The following is a 21115-nucleotide window of genomic DNA, read 5'->3' on the forward strand; positions in this document are numbered from 1 at the left end:
CGCCTCCAGATCTGACTCCAGCTGGTGGATTCTAGACGCCTGTGTCATAATGATTGCTTTAGTTTCAAGTTCATTTACGATAGTTGAGTGTAAAGAAATATTGTCAGCGTCTATGGCGGACTTCTTGGCCCTTTTTACCTCTTCCCGTTTGCGGGAATAAGGACGTTTGAGCCCGTCCACTCGCAGCATAGCCTGCAGAAAAGCAAGCGGTGTGAGTATCGCAGGCGGGATAAAACACTTGGAAAAAAAATTGAATTGACAAGTTTCTTACCTCAGCCAGAAGGGATAGAATGCGTTCAAGATTGAACGTCTCTATCCCAGGGATACTGTCTTTATCCCTCTTTCAAACGGCTTCCAGCATGGCCTTGGCGTGCTTCTGGACGTCTGGCCAGCGGGGAGATTGATCTGCACCACAATCAATACGTGATGAGTGCGAAACTAAGGCAGCACGTATTTGTTGCCAACCTTCTGAAGATGACGTCCGTTGAGAGTGGGATTTCACCCGCAAAGGCCACCCCAGCTCAAGCGGGGATTCAAAAGGGTTCTTACCTTCAGAGCCAGCCAAGCAGGAACCGCTTGCAGGCGTGGAGAACCCCTCGGTCGCTGTTACGGGGTTAACGAGGCTGAGGCCCAGGCTGCCGCCTACCTTCTCGTTACGCCCTGCTATCCGCATCTGCTGATGCCCGGTTGAGGCGCCAGGAGTTGACGCAGAGGTGGATTTTTTTATTTTGTTGAGAACGACAGGGGTCTCCTCCCTAGCCCGTTTGAGTTGTTTCTCAAACGACTTTCCAACCTCTCCTCCCTGCAAAAATAACCAAAGTTAAGGTTAGCATCCGGGAAAAATGATTTTAAAAGATCAACTTATGAAAGGGTTAGGCGTTTGTTACCTTGGCCTTGACCTCAGCCGCAGCCTTCTCCGCAAGCCCCTTGCGGATGACAGCAGAGGATCGCTTCGGGGTTTTCTCCGTCTGCAACATGGTTAATGCTTCTTCTGCAAAAAGAAGGAAATTGGTCAATATCCTAAATCAATTCTAGTAAAAATCTACTACATACGGATATAAACTCAGGCGCATACGTTTGGAAAACATGTGCCCTAGCCCGCAGGCGGTTAGGAAGCACTCGTCCCTAAACCAGGCGCTCTTGGGGATCCAGTTCTTGGGGACCTTTATTGTCTCCCCGGTTGACAAGGTCGCGTCTGTGAGGCCAAAAAAGTCTGCCTCAATGATCTTGTCAAAGTCTTCCTCTGGAACTCGGGGAAGAGCACACTTCCGGCCCAACAAGTCGGGCTTCTTATTGTACAGAAGGAATTCATAATTCTCCCGTCTGGTTGGAGCTGACATCAGGAAGAACCTGTGCTTCCAGCCGTCGAATTTCGAGACCTTGTCCAAGGCCATCATATATTGGGGCTGCGTGGTTAGAGTGTACCACGCCCTCTAGCCGCCTGGGCTTCTGCTAAGATAATGCATGCTAGCAAAAGCCTCCCAGCCGGGGTTAAGCCCTTGAAACTCGCAGGCGGCAACATACCCCAGAATGTTTGTCCAAGAGTTGGGGGTAAGTTGCCAGACTCCGAGGCCGTAGCCTCTCAAAATTGCCTTCACCGCCTGGTGAAGGGGAAAGCGGAGACCAGCCTTGAACGCCGCCTCATAATAGCCGAAATAGCTGTTGGCGTTCTCCTGATCGTCCTCCTAGGCGACGGTGCCATTCTCAGGCGGCACCCGGATCCTATACCCGTCTCCAAGCGGGTGCATTTTAGTGAAATTCTTCAAGTTCTCCTCCATTTGGATCCGGTCCTTGGAGGAGACGTGGATGTTGAAGGGATCATCCTTCTCGTTCCAATTTTTCCTTTCTTCCTCCTCGCTATCCGGAAGCGGGGGTAAATCCTCACTACTCTCAGAGGTAGAGGCGGAGCTGTCGCTCTCCGTCTCCTCCTCACTTTGACCCAAGGGGGCAGAGACGGCCTCGTCGCCGCCTTGGTCGCACTCTTCCAAAAAAGAGTCAGCAGGGGTTGAAGGGGCACGCGGAGGGGATCTCTCCAGAGCCGTCTGGTCACCCTGACCGGACGTTTCTCCCTCAGGCGTTTGGCCGCCTGAGCCTTCGCTCTTGTAATTTGGATCAGTCGCTGTCTGCATTGTCCGAGCCATTGTGTCCTGCACAGACACGTAACTGGTCGGAATCCGAGGCAAAGGGTGGTCCCAACACCCCGAGACGGCACTCCCAGTGCTAGACTCAGCCGTCCCTGGCGACCGGATGGACTCTAACCTAGGCTGTGCCGTGTGTGTTGGTGATGCATCCATTTATTGCAAGAAATATGTACAAGCGGTGAAAAAAGAAAAAGAGCTGAGAGAGGCAGAGACGGTACCTTTTGAAGAGATATCTGAAACTAGGCGGGTCCGGCTGGGTCTCTGGAGGACGAGCTTTCTTGCTTGCGCCTGACTCAAACGGATGACTTCTGCTCTCTCAAAGTTCTCTCTAGAAATTTTTTTGTAAACGTACCAAAAATTATGAGGGTAAACAGCTATATATAGAGGGTAAATACGGGGGAATTTCCGTAATTTACCCGGAAGGTGAACGGTTACTCTTTATTGGTAAAAATTACCGCCAATCGGAGTGTGACACATGTCACAGATGCCACGTGGCGTGCCACGTCACATCTGTGAGGGGCAAATTTTTAGGGTAATTTTACCCCGCCACGTGGTCCAATCAGAGGATGACACGTGTCAGCCTCATGATGGCCCAAAGTGGACCAATCTCTGCTTGACACGTGTCACTCCAGAAAATAAGGAAAAGGCGGCCTTCAGGCCCAAATCCCGAGAAAGTCGCAAAGCGGCGCAGCCCACCACTGATTAGGGTACAGTGACCTAATCAGGGGCACAAATCCCAAAGACCCTATAAATAGGGAGATGTCCCTCTTTTTGAGGGCACGTTTTGATCATTTATTACACATTTACTCTTTGATAGAGACATCCTGAGCTTGGAATCCGAGCAGATCCCTACCTAAATTTCCGCACCTTTTTCTCCCTTCAAGTTACTAACTTGTGCGTCGGAGGCGGAGCACCACCAAACTGGTGTCTCTGTTTGTTTTGCAGGTACAGCTCACCCCGGATCAGTCTTCGTGTTGTAACTCTCCCGAGGGACAAAAACACCCAAAACAACTACTACTACTACTACTAATAATAATAATAATAATAGTACCAATACTAATACTAATAATAATAATACTAATACTAATAATTCAAATACTAATACTACTAATACTACTAATACTAATACTCATAATACAAATAATACTAATAATAATACTAATATTAATACTAATACTAATAATAATAATAGTACTAATAATACTTATAATAATAATAATAATAATAATAATAATAATAATAATAATAATAATAATAATAATAATAATAATAATAATAATAATAATAATAATAATAATAATAATAATAATACTAATAATAATAATAATAATAATAATAATAATAATAATAATAATAATAAAAATAATAATAATAATAATAATAATACTGATAATACTAATAATACTAATACTAATACTAATAATTCAAATACTAATACTACTAATACTAATACTCATAATACAAATAATACTAATAATAATACTAATATTAATACTAATACTAATAATAATAATAGTACTAATAGTACTAATAATAATAATAATAATAATAATAATAATAATAATAATAATAATAATAATAATAATAATAATAATAATAATAATAATAATAATAATAATAATACTAATAATACTAATAATAATAATAATAATAATAATAATAATAATAATAATAATAATAATAATAATAATAATAATAATAATACTGATAATACTAATAATAATACTACTAATAATTCAAATACTAATACTACTAATACTAATACTCATAATACAAATAATACTAATAATAATACTAATATTAATACTAATACTAATAATAATAATAGTACTAATAATACTTACAATAATAATAATAATAATAATAATAATAATAATAATAATAATAATAATAATAATAATAATAATAATAATAATAATAATAATAATAATAATAATACTGATAATAATAATAATACTAATACTAATAATAACTATAATAATAATAATAATAATAATAATAAAAATAATAATAATAACAACATTAATAAAAACAATAATAATAAAAATAATAACAACAGTAATAACAATAAAAATAATAATAATAACAATAATAACAATAACAATAACAACAACAATAATAAAATTTATCACTTTAAAATTAAGATATATGTTTAATATAACGTCGTAATTCAAATTGTTTACAATAATATTAAAGGTTATTCAAGTTTAAATAAAGGTTACTATTTAAAAATTAGGGTCACCAAATTAAATTTAGAACTACCCTTTGTCAGCCAAACTAAGACTTCGGGTCATCATGCACTGACACAATCATTATCTGAGGGCCTATGATCATCCAAAAGCAGTACCTGGCATACTCCTAATAATAAAAAGAAAAAGCCGGATTCGACTTCTTGTGTACAAGCAGAGCATCAACAATCCTTTTCGTTACCAATTACAAATGGTATAAACTAATCGAGATGCGACTTTTTGGAATTAGAGAATAACTTCTTCGCGCGGGCAGCGTACGTACAAGGCTGTTCGGACCCCTTCCCTCTTGTATGAGGCGCGTTGCCAATCATTTCACTAATAAATAAAGTCGATTTTGCAGCCAAGCCATAAGACAACAACACTTGGCATTCTAGTTTTTCGCCAAGTTTCGAGCCACGTCAATTAAAAAGAAGTATTATTATGATACACAGAATGGTAAGGAAGAGAATTTTGGATAGATTTTTAAGATAAAAATATTGTATAGAGTTTTTATTATTGATATGCTTCTAATATTTCACATATACAAAATTAATCATAACTTTTAATAAATATCCTAAAATAATTTCAAGTTTATAATAGCATAAGATATTTACTATCTCTATTTTATATTATTTGCATCAAAAGAATATTTTATGTCTCACAAATAATACCTCTTTATTGCAAATAATAAGAAACAAATTGAGTATTTATCAACAAAATGACAAAAGTACAAATAATGAACACAAATTCTTATATATACGGTTGGGCACACAGTGTGACCAATTATCATCATCGTTAGTGTTATAAGGTTTACTCGGTCATTGTAATAAGGTTACTCGGTTGATATTACAAGTGTTACTCGGCCTGTGTTATAAGGGTTAGTTTCTTATTTTACAAGCGTCAACATGGCCTGGTGTGGCCAGCAGCATATAAGACACGCTTTAATTATTATATAAATAAGTGATATTATATAAATATTAAATGTTGTCTAAATATTTTGCATTATAAAAAAGGATTATATGACCTTATTTAATATAAAACATTCAAGCCAATAAAATTTATCAACAATCTGAGTATCGCCTGGACGTATAAACCCTGGTCCACAATAATATGGTCGACGCAGGTTTTTTTGTCATTAAACCAAACATCCTGTAAATGAAATATGCTCCACGAGAAGAAAAATTCCTAAATGATCACCAAAATGTTACCTGAAAGCGACAAATATAATAGTCATCGCCATAAGCATCGTGAAGAGCATCAACTGGATTGCCTTTAGGATCCCGCGGAGGGAAAACAACGCTAAGATTCACCACCGCCTTCACGCGATCAGGCCGAAAGAGGCACACCCACCAACCAATCATTGCACCCCAATCATGGCCTACCACAAAAACCTCCTTCACCCCAACTCATCAATCAAAGCCACCAAGTCACCAACGATATGCCCGTAAGTGTAGCTATGGAAATCTGTGGGGGCATCTGTATCGCCATAGCACCTCATATCAGGAGCTACATCATGGTAACCAAGAGATGAGAGGGCCATGATTTGGTACCTCCAACAGTGCCATAATTTAGGGAAACCATGAAGGAAGAGTACAATAGGTGCCCCCTTAACTCCTTTCTCAGCTACATGCATATTTATGCCATTCACGTGAACTTTTAGGTACAATAGTAAAAGTAATATGAGGACAATGAAAGACAAAGTTTATATATGAGAGAGGATATATATTTTTATTATTTAAGTGGGGATCAAGGAAGAGAGAAAATTAATAAAATAATTAGAGTGGGGTTTTAAGTAAGAGAGAAAATTGATAAAATATAGTATAAAGTTACCAAAAATAGAAATGATGCATTTAAAAAAACCACCCATAAAAGGAAAGTGATGAAAAAAACGGAGGTAATAACTTATTATCAAGCGTGTAGTAAAAAGTGTGCCTTTATTTAAAAGAAAACGAGAAAGTATATTTATTTATTTATTATATCTCTCGACTCCCATTAATTGCCCCCTTTTCATCTTTCATACCGTACACACACTTTTGTAATATACACATATTTTCACATCTCTTATTTTTACAAAATTGTATTATCTTTGTTAATTGTTATCACAAAAAATTCTAAAATTACAAATAACAAAATGATAGTAACAAATTCAAACTAACCACATGGAATTATGTGGCAGTCAATCTATTTTTTATTACATTTTATTTTAAAAAGGACGAATTAAGTTGGATGACATGATCTATCTCTGAATGATTGTTTGCATAATTTGAATTTGTGCATTCTTCCAAAAAAAAAAAATTGCTTTAACAATTAATTTAATATTTTACTCCTATATTTTTTATTGTTACACTTTGAACAGGCATACATGTTGATTAGAACTTTGACTATTATTTTCTCTTATTATATGTTAGTAAAACGAATAAAGAGTTTGATATTAAAACAATATATACAATGTGATATCGACGGATCTAAGATTATTTCATTGGAATGACCATTTTTATTTTTATTTTTATTTTATTTTATTTTGATAAGTATATGTTCATAGTGCAACTCCTAGTTGAGTATTTCGACAATCTAATGAAAACAAATTAGAGGTGATTATAGGGAGGGTCGGGCCGGGCCTGTAATACCTTCAAAATTTGAGTCTTTTTCAAACAATAAGTGCAACCTTCAAAACTTTCAAAACCTAACCATCGAACCCTAGGAGTGTTACTGCTGCACTTATTTTCCGTAGAAAATAAATGCAAAGCAAAACGAAATAATATTAAATAAACTAACTTGTCTAAGTGGTGGCAATATAAAATAATCATTACATAAAAGCTAAAAATTATTTTAAAAATAATAGTTAAAAGGAAATAAATAAATTTGAAAATAGACTAAATTGTCTTAGCTACGTAATTATTCTAACGTCTCCTCACACGTAACCGAGTACCCTCTTACCAACCTACAAAATAAATCAGAAACAAGAAAAGAGAGGAAACTTCCAAAATCAGATAAACTTAGTAATTCAAACTCCATCTCGTAAAAAATAATTTTAGTTGAAAATATATTTTATACATAATATAGTTTCATAGACATAATAATATTAAGCCAAAATCAAATTTTCACACAACACTTTATTACTTTATTTAAGAAAGGGAAAGAGAACGCCAGTAAGCCGGGACTAATCCTGTCACCACCTACTTTACAGAGGGTTGCGCGTAACCCAAATGGCCATAAAATAAAACAAAATGTTCCTAATGTGCACACCCCCTCACTAATACTCATTGATTAGGAGGAAGACTAAACAACAATATACATTAATTTAAACCAACTAGTAGAAACCATACTACTAGTGTCCAACTTGTTCTTCACCCTTTCGAGTTTCGTTTCTCTTCTTAATGTCAATGTACGTTTTAATAGATTAAATTGACCGATCACATTGCACACAAGTATTGAACAAATCAATATAATCCCTGGTAGCAATATTTAAATTTTAGTATTATTATAGCATAATCATTTGCATGACATATTAATTTTTTTTATTCATTGTCCAATGGACCTTGGAGGCCATCAAATACATAAAATTAATCTCTCAGTTTCAATAATTTTATATATTCTACAAACTCATACGTTACCACTTAATTAAATTTTCGAAAGTACTTATACTAGTACATAAAATATAACAGTATAAAAAATATACCATAATATCATGCGACATAAGCACATAGTTGGCACACAAATAATTTTCTAACGGGATTCTAAAGATGATGGACATTGAAAATTCCCTTGACCACACGTAAAAAACCAAGGTAATTAACCCCCAAAATGTTCACCTAGTAGCCTCTGTCTACAAATAAAAGGGTCCAGGTTAGTCTTAGTATACTAATTGAAATAGTTAGGCAACATTATTAATATTTGATGCTCATTAATACAATTAGTGGTTCGTGGAGGCGGATGTACGACCATGCGCATGGTACATCCGTTCCAAAAAAAAAAAAAAAAAAAAAAAAAACCGTAAAGAACATTGTATAGAGATGTAAAGAACATTTAGCTAAAATGAAAAGAACATGTTATAGAATTGTAATGATTAAAGAACATATATCTAAAGTGAAAAGAACAATACATATTGTTAAAATTTAATGAACGTAGTAATTTCTGAGCGTATATATTAAAAGAACATGAAAAATATAATAAAATTAAAGAAAATAAGATATATAACAAAAGAATATAGAGCTATTGATAACAATGACCATAAGACTATCTTATAAAGAACATCATCTGATCTTCAACCATTTGTTACATTATTCTCAAATCTAACATCTAGGTTCATCAAATTTCAAAAAGGAAAATAAACAGTAAATTTTATTATTACAAAATATTCTAATTCAAATCTAAAATAACACAAATAATGAAAATTAAATACAAAATTACCTTCAACCTTTGATTAACAAATTCACATATTCACCTTCATTAACAATCACTCCATTAACAAAACAATGTTCAAAAGCACCACGAAACTCAATCTTTATGCTCTGCCATCATCTTCTATCAGTAGAATATTTTTTTCTCTATCAATTTTTTATTTCTCTCTCTAAGATTTATATTCCTCTCTCTATAGAATTCAAACAAGTGAAATTAAAAAATGAAGAAATATACAAATTTCTTAATTGAGATTGGAAAATAATTACCAAAACTCTTCAATTATGGAACAAATATATAATTCATTGAAAGATTGAAAAGATAGATGTTCTTTACAAAAATACTATAATATATTCTTTTTTTTTTTGGTTGAATAAAAATAATATTCATTACACTAATTATCATATATATAAAGAACATAAAGTTGGATTTTTTTTATACAAAATGGCTATATGTTCTTTATAAAACAACTGTATTTTCATTACAACACAACCATATGTAATGTTCTTTATAAAATACATATATGTTCGTTATAAAATAACTATATGTTCTAGTTTCAAAAAAATAACTATATGTTTTTTACTGAACAACTATATGTTCATTCCTCCTTTTTTTTTTATAATTTTTTTTTACAGAAAACCGGATGCACGGAACATGGTGCATATGCCTCCACCGAAAAAAAAATTCATCATTAATAATGCCTCATTATGTAAAAGGAAGAAAGTAAAATTATTTTTCCTTAAGTAAAACAACTAATGATAAATTAGAAGTTAAACCAAAACAAGAAGCAAAAGTGACGAGTTGCAATATTGAGTGCTGAACTCGAAACTTCGTATTTCGGTTTTCAGGCTTTTTTTTTTTTTTTTTTTTTTTTTTTTTTTTTTTTTTTTTTGTAAAAAAAGAAACGAAACCAAAAGAACACTAATAACCACAATTATGAAATCATCGAATGCTTTTTAAATAATACAAAGTATGACAATCCACCACCATGTATATATGGTACTCCAACTCATATACGGTAGCTTGTTTCAGTCCCCCCTTTTTTTATTTTTATATTTAAAGAAAATAGGATGTACTCCGTATATACTAAGAGCATTTTGGTGGATTTGGCAAATTTCAGAAGAGGATATGTGCGCAACAATAGTGGTGATGATAATTCACGGTATCAGTTGAAACTATGCTAGTACAATATTGAGATATAACAATGGAGACAAGCCAAAGGGTTGGGTAACTTGGGTTTGTCAACGGAGTTACGGTTTTAACGATGAAATGTGTTAAAGATTACTTGTTGTAAGATTGAAACTTAATTGACTAGTTAAAGTCATCAAAATAAAAAGGAAAAATAGAAAACAATAATCCCACCTTTGTCAATTCAGCTCAAAACAATCCCACCTGTTTCGGGTAAAACAATGGGACCTTGCCGAAGGCTCTTCTGAAGTGGCAGAAGACTAGGCTCGGTCCAAGTAATGTTGGGCCAAGGGTTTCCTGCACAGCACATACACGTAAACTGGCCTTGGGCGTTGTGCCGGGGAAGGCCCCTCCGATGCCGAAGTAAAACAGGAGAGAGAAAGCTATGCAAGAGTATTTAATGCTTGAGGCTATATGTGAATGAATGTAAAATGGTGTAATTGAAGGCTTTTATACCTTAGCATAATGAGGAGAAATGGGCTTGAGGCCAAGTGGGCTGACCACGTTGACCAGCCCACTGACTTGACTTGGCATGGATTGGAGACTTGGACCTTGACCTTGGGCTTTGATTGAATCATTTATGGACCAGGCCCAATTAGGCTTAATTGGACCAAACAACTTGCCCCCAGACCCGATTTGGAAGGATGACGGGTCGGGTTTGGATTTAATAAAAAATTGAGGGAAGTAAATGATTTAATTAAATCAAAAGATTTAAATTTTTAAACAGTCATTAATGAAATAACTGTAATTTGGATAATAATTGAGGAAGTTGAACGGATAATGGACAGTTAACATGAGGGACGTGCGTTTAACGGTTACTTAATGAGTAATTAAAGAGAGATTAAGAGCGCGAACTCCCAGAATTCCTATTTCTGGAAATATAACCGGAACTGTGCACTCTCTCTCCTCATTTCTTCACCAATTCGCATTTCTCACTCGAGCAAAAACCCTTGATTCCGACTAGAAACTTCACTGAATCCCTGAGATAAAGGCTATGAAACTGAAATTCGTTGCCCTGATCTCCTAGATCGGCAAATTCTGCTTCTGATAAAGGTAATTTTCTTCGAGTTTAGTTCGGTTTTCTTTAATTTTTAAAGTTCCTTTCGTTTTTGCGACTTTTCTTCCATTTTCCGCCGACCCGCAACCATGGTAAGAGGTAGAGCACGCGGAGGCTGATTGCCCAGGCAACCCCATCCGAGGGATCGAGTTAGGAATACTCAGGGTGAGGGGAATCCCTGCGGTGCCACTTTCAACGGCGCCGTCCCGTGGGGAGGAGCCCACGAGCACCTTCGGGCAAGAGGAGGAAGGAGAGGTTGCCTTACTCTAGGACCTGCCCCAATGGGCTACTGAATGGGAGAACGCCGGGGCCATCTTGGCCATGGTTCGAAATGCTCCCTACTCTTGGTGGGTCAGGAACGCTGAAGCCTACCACTTCGCCGAACAGATTTAGTTGTACTACGACATTCTTGAAGAGGATGGGTATTGGTGCTGAATACCCACTGCAATAGATAGGATTCATCGTCCACCCCCAGGATTGGGCAGCTGCAGTACGGGCTCCGCTTTCCCCTAAATACCTTCGTCAGGGAGTTGCTGATAAAGTACAGGATTTCCCTGTGCCATTTGACATCTGTCAGCATCCGAAGGGTGATGACGTATCTCTAGGTGTGTCGGTTCTATAGCCTTGGACCGAATCTATATTTCTTCAAAAAGCTGCACAAGCTTGTGCCAAACATCCAGAGCAAGTATGGTCACCATGGCTCTGGCTGGTGGCGGATTGAGAGTCATTCGCAATACTTGAGAATGTGGTCGAACGATTCTTCAGAAAAAGACTGGGGAGGCCAATGGATCTGGGTTAGGGAACCTTCAGATCCTTACCACCCTTACTTCTTCGGCGCTCCCCACTATCTCTCTAAACCGGACCCCGAAGATCCTGATGCTGCCAGCCATCCCAGCTACCAACAAGTGCTTCTCTTCGGGAAGCAGGATAATCCTGGAGGGACTGGTCGGCTGAAGAATATTCCGGAGAACTGGCTTCCGGACTCCTACTATGCGTTCCAGGAGAACATTCTAGCCGTTGTCGACCTTAGCTGAAAGTTCCGAGACGGTAAGCGCCTTCGGCTGGGGCCGAGAACTTGCCTCTTTTTTTATTTCGCAATTACTTCACAACTTTTTAGCGTTTGTTTCATTGAGTTGATTCATTTGTCTTTGTTTTTCAGAGTTAAACAAGAGCAATTCTAGGATTGACTACAATCGCATGGGGGTGAACGCTGAAAGGTTTATCTTGGATCATGCCCCTGCAATAACTGACCCAAAGAAGCGCCCGTTGCATCTGCATTCAACTCAGTTTCAGATTCAGCCTGGTGCAGACTATTTGAAGCTAAAACCCTGGTGGGCTAAGCAGGACCCTCTGAAGCGCTTATTCCCAGAAGAAGAGCAGGCTACCCGAACTGCTGAAAAGGTAGCCAAGGTTGCTGAGCTCCTTCGAGGAGGTGAAGGGACCTCCCGAGCTGCCGAAGAGGAAGCAACAGACGAGGCTCAGCTGAGGACCTTGGTAAGTTCTTCAGAACTTAGCATGTTTTTTTTACTCACACCTTTCTTGCCCCCACTTTCTACAGTCTGAAGAAGAGAGCAGAAAGAGAAGAGAGGGTAAAGCTCCTGCCCGCCCCGAAGACCTTTCGGAGTCTGAAACTTCGGACTTTAAAGACATGGATGAGCAACCTCTCATCAGAAAGAGGAGGAGGACGGGTCAAGCAGTAGTGGGCTCGAATGAGTTTGAGCTGAGGCCGATGCCTGGCCTCACCATAAGGGAGCCTACTGAAGGCAGAGGCAGGGTTCCCAGAGTTCCCCAGGTTCCTGGCCCACCAATTCAGCCACCCCTAAAGACCCCTTCACCACCTCTTGAAACTCAAGAGATGGAGGTGGATCAGCGAACTCCCGATCCGAAGGAGGGGGTTCAGGAGGAAGTACCCAACAGTCAGAGCTGCAACAGATAAAGGATTTGTCGCTGAGGTATAGCGCAAAGTTGATGCTCTGCTGGAGCAGCAAGAGGAAGAAGAGGTTGAGCACATCAACCTGGATGATACTACTGAAAGGCAGAGGATTGAAATGACGAGTCCCTTCGTCTTCAATTCCTTCCTTTTAGACTTTCAGGTCTGAAGATATGGGGTTCCATGCCCCCTTCATCAATGTCCCCGAAATCGTCTGATAGATAATCTGGGGAAACCACCGGGAGGGAGCTGTGGCCTTCTTTGGTGATTTCTCCGGCATGTCCGAGGTGGATCAGGCAAGAGAGTGGTCACTTAAGGCCACTGCTGGAATAGGAGAGTCCAACCGAAGGGTCCCTGACCCTGTAGTAGACAATCAACGGCTACTGATGCATGTATTCCTTTGCTTTTTATACCCTTTCAGCTCTTTAGTCAGTTTTTTTTTTAACTTGTGCCTTGGTTGTCAGGTCATGCACAATTAGACTCTCCCTGTAGAGGTAATAGATATGCTCCAGACGAAGCTGGAGATTGCTAGAGCTGATGCAAAGCTGGCCAAAACTAAGGCCAAGGCAGCTGAGGAGAAGCAGGCCGAGGCCGAAAAGTATGAGAAGCAGGCTGCCGAGGCTCTCCAGACCTTCTACAATGTTATGCAAAATAAGATCTTACCCACCCTAATTGCAGGCGATAAACACATTGGTGAGTATGGGGCCGTTGACATCCCTAGCTTCAGAGCTGGCATTGAACGCCGAATAGCTGAGGAGGTCAACACGAGGGTATCCAGCCAGACTCAAGAGATGCAACAAAGGATAGAAGGGCTAGAGGCTCAAGCAAAGACTGCTGATGAGGCTATGGAGGCCAAGGATGCCCAAATCTCCGAGGCCAAGACTGCTGCTGAGGCCTAGAGTGAGAGGCTGCAAGAGCTTAATGACTAGTTGAAAGGCAAGGAAAATGATCTATCTCAGGCTGAGATCGCTATTGGCCAGGTCCAGAATCAGCTGAACGAACAAAGCGCATAAGCCAACATGATTTAGTTGCAGCTGGACGAGGCCAAGGAGAAGCTGAAAGAATAGCAGGAGTCCTCCCAGAAGAATTTGGAGGAGGTCCAGAAGAAGATGGACGATGCTGAGGCTCAGCTAGCTATCAAGGTCTACACTAAGGAAGAGTACACGAAAGCGTACACCAATGGGTACAAAGTGTCCCAAAGACTGGCTCTCCATGCTGCGCCGGACCTGGACTGGTATCAGTGCGAGATCTGGGCCGAAAATCCTCAGGATCCTCACATGCAGTTTGCCAGTCAAGCTGAGATAGATCTTGAGATCCGCCTCAAGGGCGAGGAGATGGAGGAAGACGCTGAAGGTCAGGAGGATGAAAACAAAGAAAAAGAAGCTCAAGCTCAAGCCCATCCTTCTTCTTCTACTACCGGAGCTGAAACTGCCCCCGATGCCAGCGCTGCTGATCAGCTACACCTTTCCGCTGAAACATAGGAACTCGGGCAGTCAACTTCAGAATCTTGCTGATCAACTTGTGCTTAACTTATGACTTGCCGCTTCTGAATTTTTTGCCTTTTGTTTTGCTTCATCTTGCCTTGAACACTTTATTTTTGCCTTTGTACGTATTCGGCAGCTGTAATTTTCCGCTTGTGGGCGGCTGCCAATTTTATTATGTTCTGAAACACTTTAACTTTGTAATTCATCATCCAAACTTGTTTCTCATTAATCTGATGTTTTTCTTCCAGTGTTGTTGTGCTTTAAACTTGCGTATTTGCTTTTTCTAAGCTTTTTGAACATTTGCAAAAATTTGCTAAGTAAAAAGACTTTCAGACTAGAAGACTAGCTGAGAATGATTTGCGCTCACGCTTACTGCCCCCTAGAAATCTGAAGATTTATCTTCGGATTTCTTAGATGATTACTTGTCTCTTTTGATTTTAGACGAAGCTTTTAATATTTCGAAAAATTATTAACAGTTATGCTATTATTCTTGGTTTTCTGTCTATCTGAAAGAATGGATATTTAAGACACAGGGCCAACTTAAGGCAATGCCTCAAACAGCAACCCTCTGGGATACAGGGCTCAATTAAGGCAATATCCTAGATTCGTCCAAGGACATACTGCCTCAGAGAACAAGTCTCACTGAAACATTTTATTCAGCTGAAAGACCAGTGTTCTATTATAAGCGAGTTTATCAGCAATCCGAAACCTAATATCTTAAAGGCGAAGGTTTCAGACAGTGCTGAAGAAAAACCCTAAAAGAGTAGATATAATAAAGAAAAATGAAAGAATAAAAATTGCAAATATATATAGAAATGGTGGCTCTAAAGGCCTTTCATTAATAATTGGAAATGCACTTACAAAGATTGTTATGCCCCGAAGGGTTTACACATGGAATTTCTTAAGTACATTAGCATTCCAATGATTTTTCAGTCCAGTTCCATCCAACTGCCGAAGTCGGCATGTCCCTGGCTGAAGTTTGTCATAAATCTCATAGGGCCCCTCCCAAGTGGCTGAGAGTTTCCCATGAATTCGGCTTTTCTACACTGCTGCAGCATTCTAAAGGACAAGGTCCCCAAATCTGAGAAGCCTTGCATGAACCCTTCGATTATAGAACTTGCTGATTCGTTGCTAGTATGCAGTCATTCTATCTCGGGTTTAGTCTCTTACTTCGTTAAGGAAATCAAGAGATTCCTTCATAATTTGCTCATTCTCAGTTGAGAAGTGGTGCACTCGCAGACTTTCAGAACCGATTTCCACTGGAAGAATGGCTTTGACGCCATACACTAACTCAAAATGTGAGTGGCTCGTTGCCTCTTTTTCAGTTGTCCGAAGTGACCAGAGAGTTCTGGGGAGTTCCTCCATCAATTTGGACTTTTGATCCTAAACCCTCTTCTTGAGAGCGTTAAGAATCTGTTTGTTTGCAACTTCCGCTTGTCTGTTACTTTGCGGATGGCACACTGCTGAATATGCCAAGCTGATGCCGAACTGATCAGTATACCGTTTCAACGGTAGTGTAGACACACAAATGTGTCTCCCCAAAACCAAACCCAGTTACGAATACCTTTCATGTCATTTGATTATCGAACAAAGTGAAAGTGTGAAAAGGCTAGTGATGAGGATGTTTTTATTAAAATATCTCCTTTCTGTAATTGAAAATATTTCTTTTCTTACCTTATTTATGAAAAAGTACATTCTAGTTTAGTTTGGTCCATGATAAGGGTCTAATAATAGTGTAGTTGGATAGGGTTTGAAAAGACCTTTCCAACGATATATTATAAGCCCAATTCCGATGAATAATGAGAAAGTTATGGCCAAAATACTAAATTGGGCCCGATTAGGTTTTTATATGCGACCCAATGATCTAGAGGAGGACCGATTATTAATTATCATTTTTAAAGCTATTAGGATTGATTATAGTCTTCTAGAATACTCTAGAAGGTTCTTTTAAATCCTAATGGAATTAGGATTGATGATTATGTTTTAAAGAGTTTGAAATTGAATAAAATTACTCATTTTTAGAATCCTTGTTTTGTACGAAGTGAAAAGTATTCAGATTTTATTTTCGTGACTCATAATATTTATCAAAATTTTATGTGGTTGGATAGATCTTGAAATTATCTTTCCATTGATATATTATAATATAATATTAAATCCGAGTTATAACGAAAAAGATATGAATGAGATATGAAACTCTATCCAAAACTGACACCCTTTCACTATTATGGCCATATCTTTTTATATACAAAATATTTCAATCTGATTCTAATTGGGTTGGAAAGTAGACTTCAAGATCTTTCCAACGACATATTATATGACTTGTTTGGACTTCTGGATCAAAAGATATGATAAAAACAAAATCCGCAAAAACTGTTTTGCAGCGCCGGACGCCAAGCCTAGCGTCTGGCGCCAAGACTTGGCGTCTGGCGCTAGCCTTGGCACCTGGCGCTAATTTTTGGCATCTGGCCCCAAGTTGTTTTATTCTTTTCGAAACTCTTATTCGTTTTTGTATCCATCCGGCTGATTTTCTCTATAAATAGCCTCCTAAAACCACCCTTTTTAATCATCAATTCCTCTCATAAATTCTCATCAATAATCAACAACTCTCTAGTTTTCTAATTCTCTCTCTCTCTCTCTTTTATAAACAAGCCTTTTCTCAAACAAAATTCCGCATTCACAAGATCTAGACACACCTAGCCAAGTTCGAAGTTGTCTTCGCCCTAGACGTGAAAGGTTTTAATTTCTGAGGGTTTGGTTCCAAATCTAGTCTAAACTTTCTTAATCTTTATTTCAATTATTTAATTTAATTGTTTGTTTATTATTTTCCTTGAAGTTACTAACGTGTGTATTTTGTTATTATAAAGAGGTACGAGGCATCCAAGTAAGTGTTTAAATCGATTTATTGATTTTATGGTTCTTAGAAATCATGTCTAGATTGTTATTATGATTCCTTATCTCATGTTAAGGCATTTTGATCTTACTAGTATCATGTTTAGGATAATAACTATAATTTATAATATCAAATATGCTTATTATGATTCCTGCGATGTTTCCTATATTCTTTCCTAATATTCATGTCAGTATCATGTTAGGGCTAAAGCTTTAATTTTTATTTCTTAGTGACATGCTAGGGTTTGTTATTAATCTTGTTAGTATTATGCCTAGGATCTTGCTATTATTATGCTCTAACATGATTGTGATTTTTCTTCTTATTATTATTATTATTATTATTATTATTATTATTATTATTATTATTATTATTATTATTATTATTATTATTATTATTATTATTATTATTATTATTATTATTATTATTATTATTATTATTATTATTATTATTATTATTATTATTATTATTATTATTATTATTATTATTATTATTATTATTATTATGATGATGATGATGATGATGATGATTATTATTATGTTGCTTGATATATATTGTTATTGCTTGATCACGCCTTTTATGCATGTTTAAAGGGAATTTGTACTTGTAATCACGCCTAATAAGATAATTAATAATCTTGTTTAGGGTTAATATGATTATAATTCAAGTGATCGCGAATAATAGCTTTATTTGTGCATTGATATTCCACCAACATAGATAAACAGGTTTAGGGTAAACCTATTGATTGCATGTTAGTCAGAAATCGCACATGAATACGATTAGAATAAAGTAGAGGCCTATTATTAGGGCAAGTTCAATCTCTTTTAGGTTGAATTTGTACCTTCATCCCCGGACTACAAGACATGGTTCCAGACCTATTGGAGTAGACGATCTCCTGGATCGTTAAGGGGTATAACCTTCACCTCGTTAACGGTTTACAAGTTCCTAAAACTTACTGGCGACTCTTTTGCTCTAGCTTCCTTCCCTTTGGACGCAACCATGCTTAAGCGTATGATCACAGTGGGGTTCAAGTTTGTGGTAATTCTTGAAATATTCCCTACAGGTAGGCTATCAAATTGCCTTCCATAATCAAAGACAAACACTTTCTGGATGCCAAAACGAGTAATAATGTTCTGCTAGATGAATTTCCTGACAGTTTGCTCTGTAATATTCGAGGCTGCTTCGGCCTCGATCCATTTGCTGAAATAGTCTATATTGACTATCAACAATTTTTTCTGGTATGGAGCATCCGGAAAGGGACCCAGGATATCCAGCCCCCACTAGGCAAATGAAACCGGATTTAAGACCGGCTGAAGTTCCCGGGCTGGATGATGGATGACTTGTGCGAATTTTTGACATTTTTCGCATTTTGTCACCAGCTCCTTAGTATTTGAGATCATGGTGGGCCAATAGTACCCTGCCCTCAATGCCTTGTGGGCCATTGTCCTTCTCCAAATATATATTTCCCGCAAATGACGAGATAATTTTCTCGAAGGATATAATCAGCATCTGTTGGTCCCACGCATTTCAATAATGGGGCTGAGAAGGATTTTTTCAGAAGCTCTCCTTTGAAGAAAATGAACCTTGAACCAGTTCGCTTCAGCTTGGAGGCTAAGATTTTATCTTCGGAATTTTCTCTTCAAAGCTTGAAAGCTAGGATGGGGTCCATCCAGCTTGGTTCGTGATCAATGTTGCACACTTCAGGTGTTTAGTCTACACTTCTTTCCCGGCGCACTTCCACGTATACATATCGGTTCAGCTTAGTGAGAGTTGAACTAGCAAGTTTGGAGAGCGCGTCGGCTTGAGCATTCTGACCCCTTGGGATTAGTTGAACTTCAAAAGTTCTCAGCTTTGCGATAACTGATTTGATCTTTGCGAGGTAGGCTATCATTGAGGGCTCTTTGGCCTTGTAGTCACCCCTGATCTGATGCGCAACTAGCTGAGAGCCTGTCTTCAGACAAACATACATGTTCGGCTTCCAATGAGATGCACAACTCGAAGCCAGCGACTGCTGCCTCATATTCGGCTTCGTTGTTCGAAGATTTAAAAGAAAATTTGAGTGCATACTCAAAGGATTTGCCTTCGGGAGAGGTTATCACTACCCCTGCCCCTGAACCATTTATGGTGGAGGATCCATCCGTAAAAACGGTCTAGACTTTCTTTTCCTCATCTAACGTCTCCTGGTACGAGCATTCGGCCAAGAAGTCCGCTAAAGCTTGAGCCTTGATGGGTGCTCTCGGCTGGTAGCTGATGCTGAACTTAGTGAGCTAGAAAGCCCACTTTGCCAACCTATCAAATTTTTTAACTTTTCCAAGGAATTTTTCCAGCGGCTGATCAGTTAAGACCACTATCTGATGGCAATCAAAATAGGGCCTTAACTTCCGAGCGGCTACCACTACTACATATGCAACTTTTTCGAGTAGGGGGTAGCGAGTCTCGGCTTCTGTCAGAGTGTGACTGACAAAATAGATAGGCTGCTGAACCTTTTCTTCTTCCCTCAGCAGCACTGCACTAATGGTGGCTGAGCTGACAACCACGTATAAATAAAGGGTTTCCCCTTCAGCTGGACGAGCCAGCGTAGGAAGTTGAGTAAGATGCTCTTGAAGCAGCTTGAAGGCTTCTTTTTGCTCGTCTCCCCATATGAGCTCTTTGGTTTTTGGGCGTTTCAGGGCTTTGAAGAAGGGTAACCCCTTGTCCGAGGCTCTAGATATGAACCTTGACAGGGCTACCATTCTTCCGGTGAGCCGGTGAACGTCCCTCTTTATTTTCGGCCCGAGAAGATCGAGCGCTGCTTGCACCTTAGCGGGATGGGTGTCGATCCCTTTTTTGCTGGCCATGAAACCTTGGAATTTCCCGGACTTCATGCCGAAGACACACTTCTTTGGATTCAACTTCATTTGGTGCTTCCTTAAGGTGGCGAAGGTTTCGGCTAGGTCCTTAACATGGTCTTTATCTTCTTTACTTTTGACTATAGAATCGTCAATATAGACTTCCATGTTTTGGCCTTTTTGCTCGGCAAAAACTTGATCCACCAGCTGATGAGTGACATTTATGTCACTCTTAGGGAGTAGTTTTAGAGTCATTTTCGTGTTTATTTTATCTTATTTTCATTTCTTTCTCTTGTTTTCTCTTTAATAAAGCTTCTTGTTTATTTTGGTAATTTTGTCGTGTTTTAGTTCTTTTCGTAGTTTTTATTAGAATTAGTCTATTTTCGTATTTTATTTGCTTTTGATTTGTTATATTTCGTTCTTTATTTTGATGAGTGGCATTTATGCCACTCTTTTATCCTTTTTCTCTAAGGATTCTCCCCTCGTTTTCCCTTGTTTGGCCCTCTTTCTAAGCATTTTTACTTAGCTTTGCTTTCTCTTTTCTTTCTCCTTTATCCTCCCTTTTCTTAGTCTTCCCGCTTTGTTCTTATTGTGCTTTTCATGCTTATGCTTTGTAGGAACCATCGAGATTTTCAAGAGGAGGAAGCTAAGCTCAAAGGAAGCTAGAGGAAGCATGATTCAGAAGAGGTTCGGCCGAACCTCCTGATGGTGTGGCCGAACCAAGGTGTGGCCAAACCTGCTCAGTGGTTTGGCCGAACTTCGAGGCAGGGGCAAGATGAAAATTGGCAGTTTTGCAGGAGTGGCCGAACCACAGGAGTTCTACCAGACCAGGATCAGGGAGGTTCGACCGAACCTACCCATGGTTCGGCCGAACCTACCCTGTAGTCCGGCCGAACCTTCCCATTTGTTCGGTCGGACCTCTCCTTTTCTCAGCTGACTCTGTACGGACTATATAAGTCCCTTTTTTTAGAACA

General features: G+C 38.3%; 1 pseudogene; it reads right to left on the reverse strand.

The window, feature by feature from the left end:
• The window catches only part of LOC145632906 (epoxide hydrolase 3-like), a 76181-nt pseudogene extending 63519 nt beyond the window's left edge, over positions 1 to 12662 (reverse strand).
• Between the last annotated feature and the right edge of the window lie 8453 nt (positions 12663 to 21115).

Source organism: Chenopodium album, chromosome 5 (genome assembly GCF_948465745.1).
Source record: "Chenopodium album chromosome 5, dcCheAlbu1.1, whole genome shotgun sequence".
In the NCBI taxonomy this organism is placed as follows: domain Eukaryota; kingdom Viridiplantae; phylum Streptophyta; class Magnoliopsida; order Caryophyllales; family Amaranthaceae; genus Chenopodium; species Chenopodium album.